General features: G+C 41.0%; 1 long non-coding RNA gene across 2 annotated transcripts in view; it reads left to right on the forward strand.

The window, feature by feature from the left end:
* The window catches only part of LOC137660901 (uncharacterized), a 32,117-nt gene extending 7,037 nt beyond the window's left edge, over window positions 1–25,080 (forward strand). Inside the window, exons 3-5 of one of the 2 annotated variants that reach the window (XR_011047806.1) lie at window positions 12,336–12,501; window positions 14,035–14,119; window positions 24,027–25,080. This is a non-coding gene — a long non-coding RNA (uncharacterized lncRNA). The remainder of the gene's footprint in view (window positions 1–12,335; window positions 12,502–14,034; window positions 14,120–24,026) is intronic. The other variant, XR_011047807.1, reaches the window with a different exon arrangement.
* Window positions 25,081–26,684: the final 1,604 nt, after the last annotated feature.

Here is a 26,684-nt window from a genome sequence, read left to right on the forward strand (position 1 = left end):
AGGGTGACTGAACACTGGAACAGGCTGCCCAGAGAGGTTGTGGAGTCTCCTTCTCTGCAGACATTCAAAACCCGCCTGGACGCGTTCCTGTGTGATATGATCTAGGCAATCCTGCCCCGGCAGGGGGATTGGACTAGATGATCTTTCGAGGTCCCTTCCAATCCCTAACATTCTGTGATTCTGTGATTCTGTGAAATGAGTCCTGGAGTTTTTCATACTAAACGTGATGGAAAACTTTGCCCTTTGTCCCCCAATATTTGTGTTCCACTTGAAAAAGAGAAAAGATCAGTACACTCTTTGAGTTCAAAAAAATTATTTTGTTAATAAATTGGGTAAGGTGACAGGGCTGAACTGTTCCAGTTAGTGAACTGCATTAAAATGTATTAGGGGAAAGGTATGAAAGAAGAGAAATATTCCAAAGGAGGCTAGGGAGTGTCAAAGAAAAGCAGTATATAGAGCTTACCTTTATTGGGCCCGCTTAGCTGTTTTCGATTATATGTTTCTCAGAAAAAAGGACCAGGTGGTCGAAAAAAGCCTTTGGGAATTTCCACTGTAGAGAGGGTCTCCCGCATCAGTGTAAAGCTAAGACTGTCATCAGAGGGTACTTGAACGCACTTTCAGGTTTGTAACATTCATTTTTGGGTATATAAAAACGCTGAGTGTGAACTAGAGTGGCTGACCTGCTGTGAGAACTGAGCAGCTCCTGCACAGCTCTGAAGTCAGGTGAACATACAGATGCTGTAAAGCACCTTTGCCCAGCACCTTCATCTGGCCCCTAAGCACTGGGGTAGCGTCTCATGCAGAGGATATTGTACCATTACCTTTCCTTTGAAGCATGGAAAAAAGATAAAGCTCTCAAAGCATTACCAAGCAGCTGGATTAGGGCCTTGGAGACATCCACCACTTCGGTGTAAAATGGATGAGATGACCTATAGCGACCCTATCTTGATAATTTTTTTCTGTGACTGAAGCAGCCGTTCCCTTATATGTCCCTATATAAAACATTTCCGTCAGCATTAACCGCGTTGCCCCTTGATCCTGTTTACCTCTATTGAACAAAGCTAATTAGTGACAGGAGATAACAGTTAAATACCACCGAAAGGGCAGCCCAAGCAGTTGTTCAGCCTATTTACACATTTAGTGAAAGAGGTGATGAACAACAGCTTTGTTACCTCTCACAGAGGTTTTCAGGCAGTTTTACATCACAGATTTCTCTATGTACTTTTTTTTCCTCTTTATCAGTTGCTTGCTTTCTCTTACTTTCTTTCTACTCTATGAGTCTTCCACCCACATTATCCTGTTAACGTACTCAGCCTGGCTGTTCCCAGTATGTTAATTTAAATGGGCCTACAGCTGGTTTTTGGAGGCTTTCACCAGTCCACGGTTGCTCCTTGGTGGTCGCCTCTTTTTCCAGTTTAAGTCATTCTTGCCAACTCTGCTGAAGTCCTCCAGCTCCAAAACTCAACCCATTCTCTCTCTCCAACAAGAGCCAAGCTCATCCTTAAGCAACCTGTCTTCCACTCTAACATGCAAATTGTTTGCTCAGTCCTACCTTCCTTCTCTTCAACATATGTATGTTTTAGATTTAGGCCTCTGGACAGTCTACGCGTAGGTCTGTAAGTTCGTACCTTATATACAAGTCCACAACCATGCACTATCCAAACGCCTTCCCCAGGATTTCAGGAGCCCTCAGTCCCTCGTTAGATAATGCTCCCTTTCAGGCTAAGAGTACTAACTCTTCTTCTCGACAGGAATGAAGACAGACAGGTTCCTTTAAGCCATGCCACAAACTCCTATATCGTAGTGTGTTTTCCTTAGAGGAACAGTGGTTTTTCCTTGCTTTGCTTTGTGAAATTGCTGTTTGAGTGTTATAGCAGCAATTGCAGAAAATGCAGAGCAAAACAAAGACTAAAATGAAATAATGTTCAGGCCTAAAGTAAAAGTTATTCTACCCAATGCCTAGCACAGATAGATAGATTCTTGCAGAAACTGATACATCTCCTTAGCAACTTGAAGAAGTGCAACAATGTAATACAACATCTTTCTCTCCAGTAAACCTTTAGAAAAAATTGCTGCCGCATTTTCCTTTCTAGTTTCTTTTAATTCCTTGCCTGTCTTGTAATTCCTCTTTACCACTTTTCAGCGCTGAAATCAGAGTGGATATGATAATTAATTTTCTTCTCATGGGGATGGGTATGTATTTGAAAATCCTTCTCTCCCATTCCTCATGGTTTGTCAGGAAAGCATGTCGTGACTTCATCTTCCCATAGTTTCCTTCAGTAACCATGGCTGGTTAAATACCTTGTATTGAGGTCCCCAGTACAAGATTTTCAATCTCCATTTACTCATTTATCGATAAATAAGTTGCTATTTGAAGCTGCCTTGTTATACAAAAGCAAATATGATTATATACCGTGATAATGTGATGGGCCATCGCTATAATTGTAAAATTTCATAGCCTTGACTCATTTTAAAAATTCTGTTTTAAAAGTCACATGATATATTAAGTTCTGTGAATACTGATTGGGATGCCAATCAATTAACTGATTCTATCACACAGATAGTTTTCAAGGAGGAAATAAGCAGGTGTGAACTGCCAAAAAAAATCCAACGTCTTACTATAAAGTTATCTGTATCCTCATTGTCTGGAAGCTTGACAGTCTTCTAAACCAGCGAATGAACTCTTTTCTCAGCAGGGTCACATGTGTATATCCCCTCAAACTGAAAAAACAAATCAATAATCAGAATATATTAGAATCCACATTTAGAACTTTCCCAATGAATAGCTGTTGTGCAGATTTAACTGCTGGATTAATTCATTAGGAGAGTGGCAATAAATTTTTAACTACTATCTATTTAAATTTCAGTATATTTGCATTGTTCCAGTGAGATCTTCAGAAGTTCTATTACATAAAAGAGGCTCCATTTATTTATTTTTTTTATAGAGGGTATATAAATCCATTTAAAATGAAGAGATGTACGATAACAGAAAGGTGAAAAGGAAGGAGGAGCAGAAACAGATGATGTGTAAGATCCCGATGATAGTTTACACTAATATTTCATTCATCAAAGGAAAGAAAAGGCTACAGGCAGTATATAATAACCACAGAAATATAGTCATCTCCCAAGTGTGCAAGTGACTGTCAACTGCTAAATCCACCATGACACCAAATGGTGTTTTTAACATGTTTTTATGTTATGGTGGTTTTGTTTTTAATTAACCACTTAATTTCTATATGGATGAATAAAGACAAAAAAATTGAAAGTCTTGATTCCTCTTTCCCTTAGCAATAAGAAAATAAATTAACCTCCTAACACTAAGAGTTACAAGGTAGAGAGCTTTTTTAGTAAACTGGCCAGTCACAGAAAAGAATTTGAATATGCATGTTATGCCTGCATGACTGTCTCCTGTGCAGATAAAACAATGATGAGTAACTCCAGCTGACTGTTTTTAATATTAAACCTACTATCGAATTGGACTATGAGAGGAGGCAACTAGAGATTGTTTGCAAAGAGAAACTCCTTCACCTCCAGAAAACCAGATGCAAATGCAAAATAAATCAGTAATGACCAAAAGTCACAGCTTTGTTCTGGCTGGACCAGTGTCACGGCCTGGGCTGGTTCCTGAACAACATCATTTTGTATAGAAATGTAAATAGAAACATTCTGAATTGTCAGATGTAGCTGTACGGATAGAGAGGCAGAGACTGATGCACTATTTTACTGTTACTTAGGGTTCACTGTTGGCAGTCCCTGAGAGTGCTCTTGCTGTACCAGTTGTGTAAATAAAGCAGTATTACCAGGAGCGAGGTATGAAGTCTTGCCTTGGCACTAAATTCAAAATGACCCAATGAAGCTGATACCCAGCTGTTACAGGAAAGGTGTGACTACTGCGCTTATTTTATATTAGCATCTATTCTGCTGAAGTTAGTATCTGATATGTTTTAGTATTTTAGGTGATAATTGAAATAATTATTAATGTATTTTCTAAACAAACAAAAGAAAGAACCTGCTTTCATTCCCCAAATTTGGATACACCAGCCTTATCCAGGAGACCTGGACAAGCAGCCGACAGATGGAATTCCCCTCCTAAATTCACAGGCAGGGGCAGAAAACTGGCAATGTTCATTGCAGCGAAGTATGAGGTTTTTTGGCAGTATATCTCGGCTCCATTCCCTGTGTTCTCTCGAGGTCCACCCTCACCCTTTCTTTTTACCCTGTGCTGTTGCTGAGAGCGCTGCTATAAAACAATATGCAGAGTATGAAATCTTTCCTCTGCAAGCTCTTTAAGAAAAAGCTCTGAGCTAAAGAAGAGTCAGAACAAGGTAAGACACGTAGCAGAATGGTTGTCAAAATTAAATGTGAAAAATTTGGAAAGGAGAATGAACATTATGAGTCAGAACCAAAGCCAAACTTTAGTCACAAGTCACTTTATATAGAGAGCAGGTTATTCCATACCTACCTTTTATGGGGCTTCTTATATTCATGCAAAGGTCAGCTATCGATCACTGTCAAAGATGAGATTTGTGAACTAGAGGGAAAACAGGCTGCACGAACAATGTCAAAAGCAATGCTTCTGGTCTCTCTCGCATCCTCAGCTGTTTGTTTGGAAGATGTTAGAGTGGATACACAAGCAAATAGTGCTGCGTAATAAAGGAGAATGCTTGCTGCCAGTCATCGGTATCTCACTTGTGAAATCCAAGGATTTACCTTGCTTTTAAATGGCTTATATTTCTTTTGAATTTTGCAGCACCTTGATAACCTGTGGAAGAATGTAGTGCTGAATAAAGTGAGCAATGTTCTCTCTCAGACAGAGAATTGCCACTGTTCAGGGTGGCTGAATTGTTCATTGCTTCGATTTTTTTAAAGGAAAAAATGGCAGATCAGCCTTGAGTCTATTTATTACCAATGCAATAGGCCATTATTGTAGTTTTATTTTTCTCTTTTGCTCTCAGTCTGTAGCAAAAACTCTGAATTCATTTCTTTTCCAATATGGGTTGAATAAATATACAGAATATGCACGTGGGCATAAAAGGTGCTACAACATCTGAAAACATGTTTATTGATTTATCGACCTGTTTTGCTCAGGTACTTTAATGCCATACAGGAATTCTTTTCAAGAAGATTTTTCTGTTAAAACAAATAACAGATGCGGAGGGAATAAATTGCCTTTGTGGGTATTCATGTGTTACATAGATATTTGTATTTGGTAAACAAACAGAGGGTTTGAGCCAAACTTTCAGGTGCCTGAAGGTAAATAGGCTCAGTGGAGCTATGACACTTCTATCACCCAATGTAATACTCCATAACCATTCACTTTATAGTGTTGCTTTAACAGGAAAATGACCCACAAGTTTGTATTCCTATGTTTGTTTGTTTGTTTGTTTTATTCCACTGTCTTTACATGCTTGCACAACTACAAGAGATAAAGATCTTATGTTAAAAAAACCTTTGCCCCCAACAATGCTCCTCAGCATTTAAGACTGCTTGCCTATAGCAAGGACAGCCAGAGGCTGTCTTGCCTGATTTCTTTACAACTATGTAATCCAAGAAGCTATCGGTTTTGTTTTATTACTGTGCTTCAGTATTGCCCAGACCTCAGTGATCTTTGCCAGGCATGCTAGGTCATCTGTTTCTTGCATTGCAGCTTTATGCTGCCTGTTGGAAGTTCACCTCTTACCCCCTGAAGCCTACGTGACCTGGATCAGCAACATAAACTTTTACGGTTTTGACTCTGTATTACCCTTGTAGACTTTCTGTCCGTCTCCTTAGCCTGCCTGAGCTGTAGTTTCCCTCCTGGCCTTTACTGGTGGAACTTCAGATTTCCATGGACTATGAAGAGAGACTAGAGCGACCAGTTCAGATTTAGACATCTAACTTTTTAGATATCTATAGTGGCAGCTACAGCGTAGGTGTCTTGTGTGTAGGTGTCTGGGCTCCCAGTATAGACAGGAAGGGATGCAGACACCTCCGGAGGGCAACTTCGTTGACTTACCTCAGAGGCCTGTCTGATGATGAGCTTAACCACGCTCTACTCATGCCTGGTTATCAGCATGGACTGTAGAGGGAACTGGGAGTGACTATGACTTAAATGCTTAACTTCCAGATGCATAAGCTTTAGCAGATGAGTCTTACTCAAAACCACCTTTAAAGCACGGATACACTACCGTTTCCTCAGTTTCTGCTTTAATTTTACCTACTCTGATTTTTCTACTGCAATCCCTGGGTAGGATTTGAGACCTGGTCAGCAGAGTGCTTGCTCTCCAGCAGGAAATGAACGCACAGGACAATAGGATGTGGGCTCAGTGCATGGGATTTCTGCTTGTCTGCCAATTTGTGGCCAACAAGAATTTGAGTTCTGTCCAGAGGCGGATCAGGAGCGAGTTGAGAGTTTGTGGGTGCGAATTAAGGGGCAGGCTGGCAGGGGTGATACTGTTGTGGGTGTCTATTACAGGCCACCTGATCAGGATGAGGAGGGTGATGAGGCCTTCTACAGGCAGCTGAGAGCAGTCTCGCAATTACAGGGCCTGGTTGTCATGGGGGATTTCAACTACCCTGATATTTGCTGGGAGGCCTACTCAGCCAGCCATCCCCAGTCCAGGAGGTTCCTCCAGTGCATTGATGATAACTTTCTGATGCAAATGGTGGATGAGCCAACTAGGAGAGGAGCACTGCTGGATCTTATCCTCACTAACAAGGAGGGTCTGGTTGAAGAGGTGAAGGTTGAGGGCAGCCTTGGTTGTAGTGACCATGAGATGGTAGAGTTCAGGATCTCATGTGGCAGGAACAGAATAGCTAGCAGAATCACAACCCTGGACTTCAGGAGGGCCAACTTTGGCCTTTTCAAGCAATTGCTAGGGGAAATCCCATGGGACAGGGTACTAGAAGGTAAGGGGGCCCAAGATAGTTGGTTAGCGTTCAAGGACTGCTTCTTCCGAGCTCAAGATCAGAGCATCCCAACAGGTAGGAAGTCAAGGAAGGGTACCAGGAGACCTGCATAGTTGAACAGGGAACTGCTGGGCAAACACAAGTGGAAGAAGAAGGTGTACAGATCGTGGAAGGAGGGGCTGGCCACTTGGGAGGAATACAAGTCTGTTGTCAGAGGATGTAGGGAGGCAACTAGGAAAGCTAAGGCCTCCTTGGAATTAAACCTTGCAAGAGAGGTCAAGGACAACAGAAAGGGCTTCTTCAAATACATTGCAGGTAAAGCCAACACTAGAGGCAATGTGGGCCCACTGATGAATGAGGTGGGGGTCCTGGAGACAGAGGATAAAAAGAAGGCGGAGTTACTGAATGCCTTCTTTGCCTCTGTCTATACTGTTGGAGGCTGTCCTGAGGAGCCCTGGACCCCTGCGGCCTCAGAAGAAGTCAGGATAGAGGAGGAATCTGTCTTAGTTGATGAGGGCTGGGTCAGGGACCAATTAAGCAACCTGGACGTCCATAAATCCATGGGCCCTGATGGGATGCACCCGCGGGTGCTGAGGGAGCTGGCGGAAGTCATTGATAGGCCACTCTCCATCATCTTTGCTAAGTCGTGGGCAACGGGAGAGGTGCCTGAGGACTGGAGGAAAGCGAATATCACTCCAGTCTTCAAAAAGGGCAGGAAGGAGGATCCGGGTAACTATAGACCGGTCAGCCTCACCTCCATCCCTGGAAAGGTGATGGAGCAACTTGTCCTTGGTGCTGTCTCTAGGCACATCAAGGATAGGGGGATCATTAGGGGCACTCAGCATGGCTTCACCAACGGGAAGTCTTGCTCAACCAACTTGATAGCCTTTTATGAGGACGTAACCCGGTGGATAGATGATGGTAAAGCTGTGGATGTGGTCTATCTCGATTTCAGTAAAGCGTTTGACACGGTCTCCCACAGCATCCTCGCAGCTAAACTGGGGAAGTGTGGTCTGGATGATCGGGTAGTGAGGTGGATTGTGAACTGGCTGAAGGAAAGAAGCCAGAGAGTAGTGGTCAATGGGACAGAGTCCAGTTGGAGGTCTGTGTCTACGGAGTCCCGCAAGGGTCGGTTCTGGGACCAGTTCTATTCAATATATTCATTAATGACTTGGATGAGGGAATAGAGTGCGCTGTCAGCAAGTTCGCTGATGACACAAAACTGGGAGGAGTGGCTGAGATGCCGGAAGGCTGCGCAGCCATTCAGAGAGACCTGGACAGGCTGGAGAGTTGGGCGGGGAGAAATTTAATGAAATATAACAAGGGCAAGTGTAGAGTCCTGCATCTGGGCAAGAACAACCCCATGTACCAGTACAAACTGGGGACAGAGCTGTTGGATACCAGCATAGGGGAAAGGGACCTGGGGGTCCTAGTGGACAACAGGATGACCATGAGCCAGCAGTGTGCCCTTGTGGCCAAGAAGGCCAATGGCATCCTGGGGTGTATTAGAAGGGGTGTGGTCAGCAGGTCGAGAGAGGTTCTCCTCCCCCTCTACTCTGCCCTGGTGAGGCCGCATCTGGAATATTGTGTCCAGTTCTGGGCCCCTCAGTTCAAGAAGGACAGGGAACTTCTAGAGAGAGTCCAGCGCAGAGCCACGAAGATGATTAAGGGAGTGGAACATCTCCCTTATGAGGAGAGGCTGAGGGAGCTGGGTCTCTTTAGCTTAGAGAAGAGGAGACTGAGGGGTGACCTCATTAATGTTTATAAATATGTAAAGGGCAAGTGTCAAGAGGATGGAGCCAGGCTCTTCTCAGTGACATCCCTTGACAGGACAAGGGGCAATGGGTGCAAGCTGGAGCACAGGAGGTTCCACTTAAATTTGAGGAAAAACTTCTTTACTGTAAGGGTGACTGAACACTGGAACAGGCTGCCCAGAGAGGTTGTGGAGTCTCCTTCTCTGCAGACATTCAAAACCCGCCTGGACGCGTTCCTGTGTGATATGATCTAGGCAATCCTGCCCCGGCAGGGGGATTGGACTAGATGATCTTTCGAGGTCCCTTCCAATCCCTAACATTCTGTGATTCTGTGATTCTGTGATTCTGTGAAGGCATCCTGCATCTTGTACCAGGCACGTGGCAGAAGCTAAATCCCACAATCCAGAGTAACTTCATCCATATTGTCCTGGTTTTTGTTGGATAGAGCTAATTTTCTTCTTAGTAGCTAGAATAGCATTGTGTTTTGGATTTAGCATCGGATTTGGTATGAGAAGAATGTTGATAATACGCTGATGTTTTTAGTTGTTGATAAGAAATCATGGACTTGTCAACTTCCCGTGCTTTGCTCGTGTGCAGGTGCACAAGAAGCCAGAAGGGAGCATGGCCAGAGCAACGGATCTAAACTGGCTAACTGGGATATTCCATATCATGCAACATTACGCTCAGTGTATAGATTAGAGTTGGCCGGGAAGCTGGCTCTGTCTTCTGGGATTGTGGGTTCAGGATTTCTCTCCTCTGGGATCGCTAGCCAGGGACAGGCTGGACATTGGTCAGCGGGTGGTGAGCAGTTACACTGTGCATCACTTGTTTGTATTTCTATTATTATGGTCATTATTATCATTATTATATTTTATTTCAATTATTAAATTATTTTTATCTCAACCCACAAGTCCCTTTACCTTTCTGATTCTCTTCCCCATTCCTTGGGGGCTGGGGGGAGAGTGAGCGATTGGCTGTGTGGCATTTAGCTGCCTGCTGGGTCAAACCACGACACATATTTATCCTGTTCTTTTACACTCTTCACTCTCAAATTAATCCAGAACATAAACTTGTCTTGTCAGTACAAATTGTTATCTGAAGAACAAAAAATATTTTTTCTACAAAAATTTTTTCTTTCCCAAAAACTACATATTTTGGGCAGAAAAAATACTAATAGGCCTTTGTGTACGAACTGTAACTGAGGGAGAAACAACTACTTTTCTAGAAGTTGCTAATCATGAGGCACCATAGGAGCTGTTTGTTGATACCAAGCATTGCTTTCTGCTGTATTGCCACTAACAAATGTGATTTTTAAACAGTTTACAAAATTATTCCTATAGAGGGTTTGAAAGCACATTGTGCAGGACAAAAAGCGGTGGTAACGCCGACGCGATGTTAAGGACCCAAGGCAAACGTTCATCTGTAGACATATTAGGGATGTGGTGGTCTCCAGAGAAGCAGCTTCCAAACTGGAGCTTGCAATGCCACTTAGAAATACAAGTGGAATCTTGAGCAGAAGTTTCACTCTTGGTGTCGCTATAAGCAAAATAAATGATCAGTAACATAGCAGTGGTAATACCAGTCTCACAACACAATTTTTCCAGATTTCTCTCTCCCATATGCAAGCTAATTATGTGATTATATAAGGAGAAAGAACCAACTCTTCAATATGTATGACAAAAAAATGCACCGTGTGTTCACTTGTGTTCATTGTGTTTATTGCCTCTTCACTTTTGCAATTCTATAAGCTTACTATTTTCTTTAAAAAAAAATACTTCAAAAGGTACAGATACCTTTAACATGTGACACATAACCCATAAAATCAGGATATGAGATGAAATTTTTCAGAATAAGCAATCTGAAGTCTAGTAAATTAGCAGTGTATATCAGACACCACAAAATGCATGTGAGGAGTTTCAGAACAGGAGAACATTGGATTCCCAACAGTAGAAACTGCCTTTGGTTTTCAACAGCCCAGAAAGTTGCAGTTGTTGCTTCCGTGGCTGGGTAATTTTATTACCAAAGCATGGCTGGCCAAAGAGATCTATATAAACACATACAGGGTTTTGGGAGTAGGATACAAGAAAAGCAATTTGTTAACACATCTATAAAATGGGAATAGCTTCAGAGAATCAGCATCAAAATACTTCTATAGTTTTTTATTCTGACCCAGCCATTCCCACTTACCTACAGCTCTTGCTTAGGTTAAATATATGGAAGACACTGGACACTTCAAAATGAGCCTACAGCCTGCACCTAAATGAGAGATTTGCTTAGGAAGTTGTACTGCTTTCTCTTTACAAAACGCCTTTTAGGTTATGTTATTTTTTTTATTATTCTTTGGGAGTTTGGGGCTTGTAAAGTACATTCTGTTAATATTTTCAAGGCTTTTACCATAATCACCATGACTAGAAATTTACATAAAAAGACAAAAATAGACACTGTCATGTAAACATTAGACTTGAGCTCTCAAAACCCCCACTCTACTGTATCATGAGAATCATATTAAAACTATTAGTGTTTGCCCAGACAGAAGTTTTACTATATGGCAGGGAGATCTTGAAACTGCTTGCACGCAACTTTTAGGTTTGCTTAGTGTTACTGGCCTTATCAGCTTCAAATGACATTAAGGGCATCCTCAACACATCTGAAGATCAGAGAGCAACTGAGACACTGGAAAGTCAGGGCTATGCGTACCCTAATTTCAAGGTCAGGGGTACTTACAGAGTAATCTGGTAGTTCATGTGCCAGTTTTGACTTTACAACTCAGTTTGTAAATATTGTTTACAATCAAATGAGTAAATTAAGGTTTCTAGAAGTGTTTTGAACAAACTGCCAATTTTCCAAACTATCTAGATAATTAAACTTTCCATGTTAATGGATTTCTGAGTGCATTTGATCTTAAATACAGATCTAAGACTTAAACACTGAGATTAACATTCTACCACACATAGTGCTAGTGTTTGTCAAAAACAAGATCAAAGGCTTATTTTTTTTATTATGATGAGGCCCCTTTAAACCACCGTGACAATGTAAAACATCTGTACAATTCAGGGAAGTAAAGCCTACACCCTTTAAAAGCCCTATTACTCTGCTATTGTGCAATAAAAGCATCTTATTCTAAAAGAAAATTTAAGGGCCAAGAATCTAAACGAGAAAAAATCAAATCTTCATGAGCTCTTAAGAGACCTCTATGCAACTGTAACACAGTCAGCCAGGATCATCTAGAAATCTGCATTTCTCATACAGAATATGAAATTACGTATAAAATATGTTACAGAACTTGTTTTGAATTCTACTTGTGTATGCACTTTACCTCTGGGCGTGTTCTCTCTTGTCTTGGAAGATCTGACTGAAACTTCTCTTTTTTCCATCTCACTCTCAGCAAATCATCAGGAAGGGAATTACTCAATAGCAGATTTAACAACCAAAGTACAATTACAGGCTGTGTAGGTTTCCTTTATAATCATAAAATGAAAGAAAAAAACTTGGCTCAGTATATAGAAAGATATTCTATAAGGACCCAATTACACAGAAGTATAGAATTAATACTAGTATAGAATTAATAAAATTCTGTGAGTAGAAGTACGGGAAAATATACATATTCATGAGAATGTAATACATAATCATCTGTAAGGATTAAATTACAAGCACTATTTTTTTATTTGTCTTACTGGTTCAAAATATCCACAGAAGTATGATGGCTGCAGCTGCTGTGAACGTTGTGAGGGGATGAGGCCCTGACTCAGAGAGCTTTGTGCCAGAGAAGCCTGATGTTCACTATCCTATCAATAACTTTGATACCGAAACCGTTATGAAGTGTTAGTGATAAGAATATACTGCAACCAAGGATTCACAGGTAATTTTTCCTCTTGCCCTTCTGATAACACATTTATATAGCACTTTATACTTTTAAAGAGATAGATAAACATCAGTGACTTAATTCTCAGTAGAAGGATGTGCTTCCACTTTATTTTACAAGCAGTGAAAACACTAATAGTAAATCCCTGATTTAAGACCTGCCCAGTCTTGTGCACTGCATGTGAGACTTACTTATTTGATTCTCTCTTTATCATCCTCTGCTGTGGTGCTTCTAGGTCAGGTGCTTGCTGTACAGCCATATGCCTCTCTCCTGCTTTCTGATCCCACACACTAGGTGCTGTGATCTATTTGCCAGCTGCAGCTTAGGTCTCTTTACCAGCTGCAGCTTCTGCGTAGGGACAGGTGAGCTGCTCTGCTCTGCAGCTGGGGGTCATTACCCAGCAGTGCCTGATGCCAGGTAGCCCTTCTAGAAGCCAAAGCCCTCAGGTGTAGATTTGCATCATGATTAATGATGCAGGCTTACCTCCTTGTGTGATCCAACACACAAGCGTACAGCTCAGACTGGGACCCACTGGACAGATGGACAACCCTGCCATGGGCATGCAGGCACATGTCCCATCAGATGATCAAACATAGGGGACTCCCATACAGGATTGGATGAAATGTTTAGACATACCTTACTTGGAAAAATCTACCATAATATGAAAAATTTAAGCCAGGTTTGAAAGTATTTCAGCTAATCCTGCTTTTAAAGCCATTGAGGTCCCACTGCATGTTCCAAGCAGCCTGAATTGGATTTAAAGCCTTCTAAAAATGGCTTTAAAAAAATTCAGTAAAAAATGTCCAAGCCGCCTAAAGCTTTGTCTACACAATAGCTCCAACCAAGTTTAAAATTGAGAAAGCATCTCCCCAGTGTGCAGTAGGTTTTTAAACACTGTTAGTAGCAATTACACCTACCCTGAAGGCTCAACTTTGCCATAGTCCTATACAGAGGCCACCACCTCTCTGTAGTAACAAATAGAGATGTTGAGAACAAACACACTGTATCATGTTTTGGGTAGATTTCAATATATTCCCATTTATTTAGGTGTTCTTGAAATGATGTATATATAAACTATTTATGTTAATTACAAATATTGATGCACTACATACATCTCCTTTTATCCATTTATATATTTACCAATAATATCTAAGACAATTAGCAAGTACCATGAAGTCTTCTCTACCATTCTTAGGGCTAGGTTTGTTCCAGCCATGCAGAAGTTCTCTGTACACGCTAAATATGGTCTCATTAGCAATGTGAACTCTACCTCTTTGCTGAAATAACCCTCTCAGCTGGTTACTCAGAATCCTGTAACAAATTTAGATTTAAATTTGTTTTAAATCTCCAGGCAGCCATCCAGCTAAACTCAGCAGGGCTTTCCTCAAAACTGTGGCAAGTTTAAAGCACAGCTCCTTCCAGAGGCGATTAAGGGTATCTCTCACAAGCAGAGCCTAGCAAGAAAAAGCAGAGCTTTGGGAGAAAGGGTGACAGAGAGGAATGCATTTTAATAATTTCATTCATTTTTAGGCTTGTTATGGTTTGCATTGTGGTGTGTACGAAGTCAATCCCATACGAGCTTAAGACAGATACAGGAAAAGGAAGAGCAGCTTCTGTAAGTGTTCTTCAATACAGGAAAATCACAATGCTAAAAACTGTCAGCCTTCTCCAAAGAAAATACTTATTTACAGACAACACAAATAAATGGGTACAGCATACCATAGAGTAACACTCACAGATAGCCCTGTTGCTGAAAGAAAGTTTGGAAATTCCCCTCTTCTTCTTTTCCCCATTTACTTTAAAGATCTCTTCTTTATCTGACATTTGTTATGCCTATGATAAAAATGAGGGAGATTTTGGAGAGAAAGAACATGTGCTCTTAACTCTTAATAGAGATTTTCCACTGGGTTATTTTTGTACAGTCACATGATGGTGATTTGTAGACCACAAAGCTCTGAAGATCACTTCCTCCACAGATGTTGGAGAAATCTACATTATTTTACAGGGAGCAAATGCTTCTGCATACTGATATTGGCATTTCACTACAGCTAAAGAATCACAAGCTCAGATACAATGAACTGTCTGTAAAATTTCATTTCCAAACTGGCTGGTCTCTGTATTCCTCTTTATTTTCAAATTAAAGCTACATTGACCACTGAAACACCTAGCTCTTCATGCTGTCACTCAAAATAGCAAACTTGAAAGTTTGCATTACTTGATAATGTTGCAAAAATAAAAATCATTAAAATGAAAAATCAGTTTCATTAATTTAAAAAATTGTTTCTAGATCCCAAGAGAATTATCATCCCAAATTAGGCTATACCAGTTAGATACTTGATTGTCTTGTCTAGTATCTGATTGTCATCAGTGAGAAATAGATTAGGCAACAACACGAAAAGGATAAATGTCTTTTTAACCATGTGCCATTAATGGTTTCCTCATCTCCTGAAACATAAAGGTTCATATCTATTTTCCATATTCATGTCCATAATATAATATAATATTTACTGATATTCGCTTTTTTTTGACCTTATCCCAATTTCATCTGTTCATGCTATATAACTCTATTGTGCATGTGTAAACAATAGGGAAACTGTTTTTTTGAAAGCCTCTGAAGTCCATGAATGAAGGCAATTTTCTCTCCTTGACATATAATAAGATTCTTTCTCTGACTGGCTTTATGTAACTGCATAAACGCAGTGCAGTAGTGATTGAACTCAGCAGCTCTGTTAACATACCTGTCCCCTCACTTCTTCTATCTGTGACTAATAGTGTCACTGTTCTTCCTGCCACCCACACTTTCTAAACCGGGTGTCATTTGTTTATTCCTTTTTTGGAGCACCTCCTTTTCACCATTATCTTCATTAATATCACATTTCTCATTCTCAGCTTCACAGCTCTGCAGAATTCCCCATTAGGTTCCTTTTCCCCTTCTTCCTACATTCACTTACCCAACTCTTTTGTGTCTTTTCATTCTCACAATTCAAGTCTCAGTACTGAATCTTAAAGAAACTCCACCAGTACACCAGGGCCTCTCTGACGTCCCACTTCTGGCCTGCAGCATCAAGAGAAACAGCTGGATTTAGAAATATCTTTTGGCTTGCATGCATGGTCAGACAGACACATGTGCAGGCAATAATACATAAATTGATGTTTTATGTGGCTACAAATATTTTAGGAACAGCAAATCACCCTTGAATTATTTTTATTTTGACATTTCGTGTTATTTTTGCTAGTTCTGGAGGAGGGAAGATGGTGAGGGGGAGTAAAACCTACTGTCAATATTTTTCCTATGAAGGTTTGTGGCATCTTTACCATTAACTGTCTTCACTCTTGATTTTGAGATTTACTGTGCATAGTGTGCTGAAAGGAACAGTATACCTTTATGCAGCTTTGATCAATTATTATGAAACTTAGAAACTTATTTTTGTACTGTGTGGTGGATTCAAACTTACTGTTGTCTAAATTTCCTTGCACTGGAACCTATGCTAACATTGGACTGTTACTGCCAAAATTTTTTTCTGGACTTTCATCAGAATCACAAAGTTCCCATTAAAATGCAATTATTCACACTTAGTTTTTGATGTTACGACAGCATTCATTAGCGCCTCAGCTGAATTCAAACCCAAAAGAGGAATTTTGCTTATATGTGGAAATGAGACTGTTAAGTTTTACCTTAGTTCCTGTTTGTTTTTAGGACACCCCTGTGGGGACAGAAGAAAGCAGTTTTCTCAGCCTTTGCTGTGAACATTCAATTTTACAGATTCTAAATTGGTGGAATGTGCTCCTGATTGTTTACTGACAGAAGTATCCCGTACTAAATTAGTTCACTCCAAATCTCTTCTTCTATTATCTGTCATGAAGCTTCAGTGTCCAAGTCAGTGATATTGTATTAGCAGCTCAAATGGTTTAAAAGCAATCTAAAATGGGGGATTTTATATGAATTTATTCTTTCTACTTAAAGTGGTTTTCTACTTATTTCTGGGAAAGTAACAGAGGAACTTGAATATGTTACATTAGAGAGGATAATATCTGTGGCACAGGTGAAGCTGCCAGGTAATACTCTGCAATAATTTTATCCATGGTAAGTTAAGGTTAGCCATATGTTAAAATGGAGAAAGACCAACCTACCTCATTCAGTCATCTCAGGAGGGTGAGGCTGTTGCATACAACTACTTCTGGTCTGATCCTGGGTGGGCAGTGGAGAACCAGGAGCAGGGAGACCCCAATCCAAGCCTGCAGTAGTAGACAGAGAAGGGGCTGAGCAGGGACTAAAAAGATGCAGAAGCTTGTGTGGGGCATGTCTAAAGGTGACCAGTGCAGACAAGTCACTCCACTCTTCAGAAGCCACCTAACAGGCCAGTGTGGACACAGCTAATGACACACCTCTAAGATGCTTTTGTATCCCCAGCCTGCAAAGCCCACATAGTCCTGCAGAGCACTGTGCCTATGCCTGGAGCCATTAGCAGCTGGAGACATTGGCTTGCAGCCTCAGAGCCCAGCCATGTGGGAGCCACAGCCCATGTTCCTCGGCCTTTGTTTTATTTTAAAAGCAAGTAAAGCCTCAGCAGGAGTTTGGTTTTCTCTCATGTCAACAATCCACAGCCATCACAGTTTTTGCAACACCTGAGGAGTTAACGAAGAGGATGGGTGAGAGGCATTATTCAGATCTGGGTGCAGCCATTACGCTGGGCTGGAGAAGGGGAGGAGGGCTCTGCAGGCTCCTATCTGTCAAATGACATGGAAACCACACTGCACCAGAAAGTATCAAAGCTGCATCTGCAACCCTCTCATCCTCCTCCAGGAGAACCACCTTGCCAAGAAATACACGCCAGCCTGGAACTGGCTCTGGCAGACAAAATGAGCGGTAGGAATGGAAGGAGACATTAACACAAAATCCTGCCCAGTGAACTCCGCTGCAAAATTCTCATTACTTCAGAGGACCAAGATGCTATACCTTGCACTCAGCTACAGGAGCATGTCCTCTTAAAATGATTAGGAGAGGCCTAGCAACCACTTTCAATAGTCCATTATGAGATAAATGAATCCTAAAAATCTGCTGGCTCCCACCTCTTGCTGTAACTGCTTGCTTAAGCTAATCTTCCTGCTTCACATAAGTGAAGATTAAAGAGGATGGTAAAAAGCAGCTAATAGCTAAGGAAGGAGGTTTTCTTTCTCTTCCTGGTTACAGTTCAGCTTATTTCATTACCTTGTTTATCATCTCTAATGATGTCTAAGCACACATGGAAGCAGGGGACATTTAGGAAACAGCAAATCGGTCCTTGCTCCAACCACCCCTCTATGTATCCAGCAGCAGAGGTGATAACGTGTCCCAGAAGGGGAACTTAATGGTGGAATATTACTTTTCAGGGACAGAGAATTGAGAACAAGAGGTTTCATAGGGCTAATTGCTTAAATAGTGTGAAAATTAGATGAGTTTGAAAACAGCCTGAAAGAAATTGTGCAGAGGCAAGGAGAGCAAATGACTCACTTTGCTTCTCTAACATAACAGTGAAAAGCTGCCGGGTCTTTGGTACTGGAAAGTAACAGTTAGTGTATTAAACTTCATAGTAGTGGTTGGTTAGAGGCAAAACAGCTCTGTGTAACACAACATTTACTGTTGTATTCTGAATTCTTGCACACAAAGTGTTTGGCTGAAAAGAGGACAAATTCGTACTTACCATGTGCAGATACTTACTGTACTCTACCATATAAAGCAGACATCTTTCTGGGAAATGAAGGGTGAAATATCTCTCCACATAAATCACTGGGAATTTTTCTTTCAGCTTCAATGAAGCAATCAAAGACCTTAAGAAATGAAGAAAATTAGCATAATCAGCTCATGTTGTTTAATCCCCCTAGTCCAACCCAGGAACGTTCTCAATGTGTTATTGGTTAACACTTTTGTCCAGGCCAGGTTTATGTGATCTGTAATTTCCCTATTCCACTGACTGGTACAACTGTCAGACAGCTCACAATGTGCATTTTGGATTTTAAAGAAAGATGCACTACACGCAATGTATCATTTAAAAGTATAGTTATATTAAGTATAATGGAGAAAGGAGAGCACAGAACAGTATGGGAGCTACAAAAGAAAATGCTTTCAAATCTGATTATTTTATACAGGTATAATATGCGTATATTTTTCATTACTCTTTTTTAAAAAGCTGCTCAGATTTGATAGTGACTGGAGTGATGACCAGGATGGAGGTCAGTGATGGATGACTGACTGAAGAACACAACAAGAGGAGGACTTGTAGTAGATTTGTGGGAAAACTAAGGAACCTCTTGAAAGCTGTAATGTTTCCATCAGACAGCATGAGCATTGAAGGCTCAAAACTACCACAGATAAGAAAATCAGCTTCTCTTAGGCAAATATTTATGTCTCGCTTAAGTAATGTTTGACAGCTGTCACTATAATAGTTATGCCAGGGACATAAGTCCTCTCGGACTTCATTTCAAATAGAAGAGCTGCAAATCCTATCCCTCAGTTCAGCCAACTTCCACTGACGAAAGTGAAAACACCCACAAGTAGCTTCCATCTGAAATGAACTGACCATGCACTGTTTGCAGACCATGCAGTGCATGCTACAGTATTACTAGAACAGAAATTTGATATAAATTACTGTTATCAATGAAATGCTTGCTGTTACAGTAGAAGAAAGCAAGTTAAATGGCAGTTGTTCTTACCATTTTCTCTTGAGAGTTGAAGAAAAACATTTAGATTTAGACACCTCTGCTTGATTTTGTGTCATGAAACAGAAATAATGCCAATTTGGTAGGACCTTTCCCCATTTGTCATGGATTCAGCTGGTTTCCTTAATTCCATTGAGCTCAACAATATGACAAGAGATGATAATTCAGCCTTACAGCCAAATGTTATTCCATTATATAAAATCTGGATGTTATTCCAATACACAAAATCTGAAAGAGGAAAAGGTGAAAACAATTACGCCGGTTGCCAAGACAAAAATCTTGACAGAAATGCAATATTGATTACATTTGGCAAGATAACTTGGTGGGAATAGGAACGGTTAGTTCAAAATGGCTCTAAGAATGCTGAACAAAGATGAAACAATACCAATCCTATAGGCAGTCCCTGTAAAACAGACATTGGGCAATGGCTACGATTATTTTGTACTTTATAGAGATTAATTCGGCTTTGGAATATGCAAAGTTCACACACACACATACCTATGAATCATTTTTCAGTGGCACATTTATAATTCTTACAGATGTTATCTTGCAACACAAGAAGAAAAACATTCCAGTCATAATAGTTCCTATTTTTAAACTGGCTTCTGAAAAAAAAAAGCAAGCAAAGTGCTACAGAAATCTGCAGCAAAGAGAGAGAATGATAATGGGATGGGCCACTCAAGCCCTTGACAGTCAGATGCATTACTCTGAGGTCTAATGTATCCAAGCTCTTTCCATGGCTTTCTTCCTCTCCTCTCACAACCACCAACAGCACGCATGGTGAAGAGTATAAGCCCATCAGACCATATAACACCTTTTTTCCTATGAAGAGCCTCACCAAAAGGGATTACAAGGGGTTTGCAGGGTTGGTTTTTTATTTCAATATTTTGCTTTTGCTAAAAAGTCCAATTCTGACTCCAAGAAATATTCCTTCCACTTAAGTTTTTGTGGAAATGCTTTAGCTTTTCCTGCTTCAGCTGCTGATGGAGATTATTTTGTTTATCATAAATAATTAAACTACATATTCTTCTTCTCGTTATGACTATATTATGATTTTTTCAACTCATGCTATATATGTGTTGCCAGGAACAAAAAAAAAAAAGTTAATGAGGAAGTTACTGAAGCTGTTAGTATTGATAGTAACAATCTTTATTGTATGTGAACTACAGGTTTTTGGGACATAGATGACGAAAAACAGTGTAATCAAGTTTTCAAAGGATATCCATTACTGCTTGATGAGGTGGATCTGTCCTTACCCCTGCTTCTTGTGCACGATCCCCTCCTCTTCCTTAGGCCAGCAGTTGCAATCATGTGTTCAAATGATAATCCAAATCAGGGAACTAATCTAAGGGGGAAAAAACGATGCTCAGTCATTGTCTGGCTGATTGTACAGCCACGTGAGCTCCATGCTGGGATAAAAGGAGGCCACTGAACCACGTTGCCAGGAGGTAAAAGAAGGGACCACCCACGAGCAGCACACAACTCCATCAGTTCAAACTGATCAAGAAAGTGCACCCAGATGGCCTGATCCAAATCCTGCTAAAGCCAGCATGAGCACTCCGTATCATCTATTTGGAAGGACTTCAGAGATGGTTGACCAGAGAGAGCATGGCTCATATAGCAGCATTACAGACGTCCTGGCCAAAACACCTGGGAACAGTAGGAGAGGGTGCTCAGGAGCCAGAGCTGCTCTTGGAATCATCCGTCACAACTTTGCAAAGGTTTCTCACAGCACTGAGCAGTAGGGACTGAATCCTGTTTGATCAGACTCTGGGTAGGACCCAAGAATTTGGCTCTCAGAAAGGAGAATAGGGCATATTTTTTTGCTGACAGTGCAAATAAAGATCCTTTTGTAAGAACTGTCGTGCCAGACAAATATATTTTCCATAGTTGGTATCTGAAGACTTTTTTTTATCTGGGGAAAAATTATCCTGCAATTCCACGAACGTTTCTTCAAAAGCAGTACTGGCACATGGCTTGTGTGGAGACACTGAGCTGGACTGAGGAACTGCCCAGCCAGTAAAAGGGAAACATTTTTTCCCTTCCAGATTTTTTTCCAGCAGGATGCCTTTTCCAGTTCAATGCACCATGAAACGATGCTGTGTAGCTGAACAGAGTAGAATAGAATAGAATAGAATAGAATAGAATAGAATAGAATAGAATAGAATAGAATAGAATAGAATAGAGCAGAACACGTGATAGTGGCATAGTACAAATGTTAGAAACACTGCATCATTTTCTATGTAGATATTAATTATGAATGTTCAGTCAATACACTGATGCAAGTTATGAAATAAGTATTCACAGTAATTTTGATTCAGTTCATCACCATCTGCTATTATCAGAAATATCAATATGCTAAATTATTTGAAATTAATAACAGCTATCCATACTCTTGCTGTACTAGCGTAAAAAGCATCAAGAATATTCCTTTTAGCTATTTCTCTACCCTGCTGTTATAAAATACATCAATGGCAGAATTTCCACAACTCACTAGGAAGCTCGTCTCTGTGCTAAGCTGCCTTTGCAGATGGAAATCTTTCTGTAATACTTGATTGAATAATCCTTTCCTGCATATTATGTCATCCTCTTTTTTTCCTGCCCTCAAAGGTTATGCAGAAAATGTGATCACCAGTGGACATTTTTTCCTCAGAAAATCAACTTGTATACGGATATGTTTTGGTTTGAAGGCTGCAGTGCTTTTAACTAAAAGAAATAAATCTTACCTTAAATGAAGTCATAGGGATGAGGGGGTTATGCTGCCTTCTTCAAACTCATGTATAACACCAGCCTTTGCAGGAATATTTGAAACTTCTTGTAAGGCTGCAGTATTTTCAAATAAGCAGAAGAAATCTATCATTCCTGTACTCTTTCAACATATACTTTCGAGTAGTGAAACATCTAAAGCTTTTGTTTCATTCCTTGTTCACGACAATCCTAGCTGCTCAGAATATGCCTATGGAAATGAGGTTAACAAAAGTCTCTAACCATAATGAAAACACATGGAAAAAAAACCCTTTCTCCTCTTTATGGTATGTTCTATTTTGGTTATATCAGCCTTCTTTCCCCAAAATCCTTCCCCACTCTTTAGCTCCACTTCAAGCAAAGTGACGGCATAGACTGGCGTTTTTGGACAGCGTTAGTGTTTCAGCCCACCCTGAGCAGTGATGGAAACTGAACTTTCTCCAGGGGATCTGTTCTCTGCCTGGTCCGTAAGTGAGTGTAGCCCCTGGGTGTAGCTGGCGCGATGGTGCCAATGCAGGCGTTAGCAGTGCCCCCACAGCACACTTCTGCACCATCACATACGGTCACTACCGAGGCTTAGTGTGCGCAGGTCATAACTGAAACGTAGACTGAAGCCCACAACATCGCCCCTCAAAAAAGTCAGCAGCAATGGGCAACATTTTGTTCCTTTGAATCTCCTGTTGAAAATGCACATCCACAATTAATCAGAGTCTTAGTTTACGACTCAGATTCCTCACTAGTAGCAACTTCTCACATAGCTACCTCAGCATTACTGTTACTGCCTCCATTGACACCTGAGGCTCATTCTGTCCTGGAGGACAATGACTTGGCTTCAGTTATTCACACATCTATGACATCTCAGCCGGATTACAGCAATACAGCAGGTCTGGCTTTAAAATCTTTGACAAATGTCTACATAGTATTACCCCACCTCTTCACAACCCTGTCCTTTGCTCCCGATGTCAGTTTCCATTACAAAATGTAATCATGTTCAAGACCCCTGTCCTGACCCTTGGGGAAAGCAGTGACCTGTGCCCAGGATATCTGAAAGATCAGCTAAACCCTACAAATGAAAATCACTGCCAGCAATTCCGCTCCCTAGTAGAGTGGAGTATCTGACAAGTACAGTACAGCTCCTTGGTCTAGAAAGTCACACTTCTTGCAGTCCTGGTCAAAAACTATGAAAAGATCTCCCGTAAATTCAGAGACATTATGAGCATCATGACATCTTGGTCTAAGTGGTATACGTATTTCTTCAACTTTGTCTTCTCTGTGGAGTATTTCCACACCGGGGAATGCCAGGTCAGTGAATAGGAGCTTTGTAGAAACTGAATGTTCAGCCCCTACTGGGAAGCAAGTACTTTGCTTTCCTCGTTTTGCACTTCTAGCCAACTCAAAAAGGAGCTGATAAACGAAGAGCTTTATCCAGTTACCAACAGCTGGAATGTCGGCAGAATTTTTCTACTTCTAAGGAAGTAAAAAGGCCTGCTTGCAGTTCTGGGAAGGACTGAGAAATTGCCAGTCTTTGACATCTGAGAGGGGAAAGTGTCAGACTGTAAAGCAGTATCTGAATTCACTGCATGCTTATCCTTGCCCCTCCCCATGCTGAAGTTATGGAAGGAATGAAGGAAATAGTAACAGAGCAGAGTGAAGAATTAACAGCAGATTGTAACTCCCTATAATTTCATAAGGCAAGAAAAGATACCTCCTGCCAGCTGTGAGAGTGGAGGCTGGATCAGAAAGCCCCGAGCTGGGAGGAGGTGTTGGGTCATAGTTGTAACCTCATTGTGTGCGATTCTGCTGTAGCTTTTTCAGAACTGCTGTTACAGAGCCAGACACTAAATGCAGGGCAGCAGAAGCACAACACTGGCGCCCCATCACTTGAGAGCACATCCCACATCAGCCATGCCCACGGGGTCAGAGGGGCTTGCCTCCCCGAGCGCTTCTTCCCTGTACATACACAGCTGTAAATCGTTGTAGGTTTTGTTATCTGTTGTTATTTTACACTTTAACCATTACAAGGCTAATGAAAATACTGTTAACGTTTCTAGTCCTCACTGTGAATTGTTTTATTCTTACAGCAGAACACCTCTGTGTCTGGCACACTTTCCTTCCTCCCACAAAACACGTCTGCCATCTTCTGGCCAGGCCACCGAGCATCTGGGGCTGGAAAGGCCCTTGGAAGCATCTGTACTGAATGGGCTTTTCCAGTTGTTCATGCCATCAGCCAAGCAAACAGGCTGAAATCAAATTTTGCTTTGGGATGTGAAGTTCTCCTATCACAGAAAAATTTAGCTTTCAAGCTGTGCAAAACTCCCCTCTCTTGATTTATAAAGCTTTGCATGAGTTTTTCCTTTTATCTTCATACCTGCAAATATCCTGAGAGTTTCATTTATTCCAAGTCTAAAGGAGACATTCAGCCAAAAGTCTTTATTACGCTGCTTTTACATTTAAATCACAAGTTTCAGTGGCTTTTAGAGGAAAACAATGATCAAAACTGGAATTATGGTTTTCATGAATGTTTATTAAACACCAACCTTGCAGTGGAACCTGAGGCTGAGCAAAGTTCACGTGGTGTCAGGTTCCAATGCAAATATTTGATGTGGCTCTAATCAAAGCCAATGCTGGAGTTTGATATCACCTTAGGAAGCTTCAAGGAATTTGCTAACTAGGAGTAAAACCTTGTTTAGAAGTCAAGTGTGAAATGCTGAAAACAATTCTTTGCTCCTCACAATCTTCAAAACATAGCTGAACCACTTTCTGAAGAACGTGAGTTATTTTAGGTACAAGAACTACTCTTGAATATTTCACAGCCTGTTAGCACAACTTTAGATTGCACACTCATAAATACTCCCTTTAAAGTCTATGACTAACCCACAAGAGCAGAATGATGAGATTTTTTTTTTTCCAGGTTAAAGCCATCCTGTAGGAAAATGGAATCATAAAAAAATCAAAACACAAACTGCACTGCATTAATGGCCTTGAGAGAAAAGTCGGAAAAGGCTGTGATGATGTTTTCAAACACTGATTTGTATTTTCTTTTCAGTATCAAATGTAGTATACTGTATATCTTTATAATATATGCATATAATCTACATATTGCATGCATATTATACATATACATATTATACATATCAAAGCAAATAATATTGAATCTTAAAAATAAATACTTGAATTGCTCAGAATTTTTCTATTTTCAGTGCCTCAATATTAAAATATAAAACTGGTTCATAAAACAGAAATTCTGTGCTCCACATCACTGGCAGTTAAGAGGGATGGGGCGGGAACTGGAACCACCTATATGAGCATGTAAAAAATCAGTCAGGTTAATTGCAGCACCCTCTCAAAATGTATAAGGCCACTTCTTACATCATTGATGGAGAAGCCCATCGTGGCACACTTCCCTCACCCAGCTTCCAAGGGTTGGGAATCATCCACCTTCCCTGGACAGGCAATGAGAAGATGTCTTCTCTGGCATCTCTGGAGGATTCCACCTCTTCAGAGACAAGTGGGTGTCTGTCTCTCTTCACTGATTTCTCAGGAAGCCTGGATAGTTAACATAGAGCAGGCTTTTAGACAGCAGTCAGCTGAGAGGAATCCTACCCCAGCCATCTCGAGATGGTGATAAAACCAAAGAGCTGAAATGAGCTTCTTTTTCTCCATTAACAGAGGAAGTGAGGCTGACTGGATGTCCACCTTCAACTCTTCAACATCAGGCAAAAGTCTGCTAGACATTTGTCCAGATTTCTGCATCAACCCCATGATGTTTATCACCATTTATACTAAGGTCAGGATTTCCCTGTGAGAAGAAAGGCTAGACCGGTCATCGCTCCGAACCTTCTTTTGCACTATACTACAAATCACTTATGCTCTGCTTGATGTGAGACAAAACTACCTTCTTCTTCCCATCCTCTCATCAAGATGGTAGCTCTATGCTATTACTAGTCCCTCTCACCCGGCCTCGTGCATGGTTAATACTCAGACTTGTCTTTTTTACCCACCAGACTCAATGATTTACAAACACGTTGCTGAAGGCTTTTCACAGGAGCAATGTTAGGATCCTCCTCTACCAGGGAGGATCTTCCCAGAAGACCACATTTTCTGCCGTGGCAGGTCTAGTTTCCAGTGTAATTCGGATTCTCTCCACTTCTGTCTCTCACACGTTGTCTTGAATAAGTATCTCCCAGATCAGCTCTTCTGAAGACTGAAATCATCCTGAGAGATGTGTCGTTTTAGCTAAAACCAGAAAATGTTTCATTCCAGTATGCCTCATTAATTAAAAAAAAAAAGCTACAATACAGAGCAGCTGACACTTTCAATTGTTAACTGGTTTTATATTAGCTTACTCGTGTTAACTAGCTTGAAGCGGTCTCACTGGTGACCAGCAGTACAATTTGGGCCTGTGAGACGTTTTCAGTTACCAGGAACTAGCTAAATTTAGTAGCCCACAGATGAGCAAATAGCTCCCGTTTGGGACTGCGTATGCAAAGGGCAGGGGAACCAGGAGCAGGGTTGTGCCGCACGTGACTTCAGAAAATGGAGCTGTTCCACTACGATTTTTTCTGCTCAGGCTTTGTGCCAGTAGCGGAGTTCAGTGAGACTGGCAATCGCAGCGTGAACCTCCAGACTGTTTGGTAACACTGAACATAGTTTCAGCGCTTCTGAGAAGCAGAGGACAGCTCTGGCAGGGAAGGTTCAGCCCAGTCACGACAGGGAGATTAATGTTTTCACCGTTGGGA

Source organism: Nyctibius grandis, chromosome 3 (assembly GCF_013368605.1).
Source record: "Nyctibius grandis isolate bNycGra1 chromosome 3, bNycGra1.pri, whole genome shotgun sequence".
NCBI classification, from domain to species: Eukaryota; Metazoa; Chordata; class Aves; order Nyctibiiformes; family Nyctibiidae; genus Nyctibius; species Nyctibius grandis.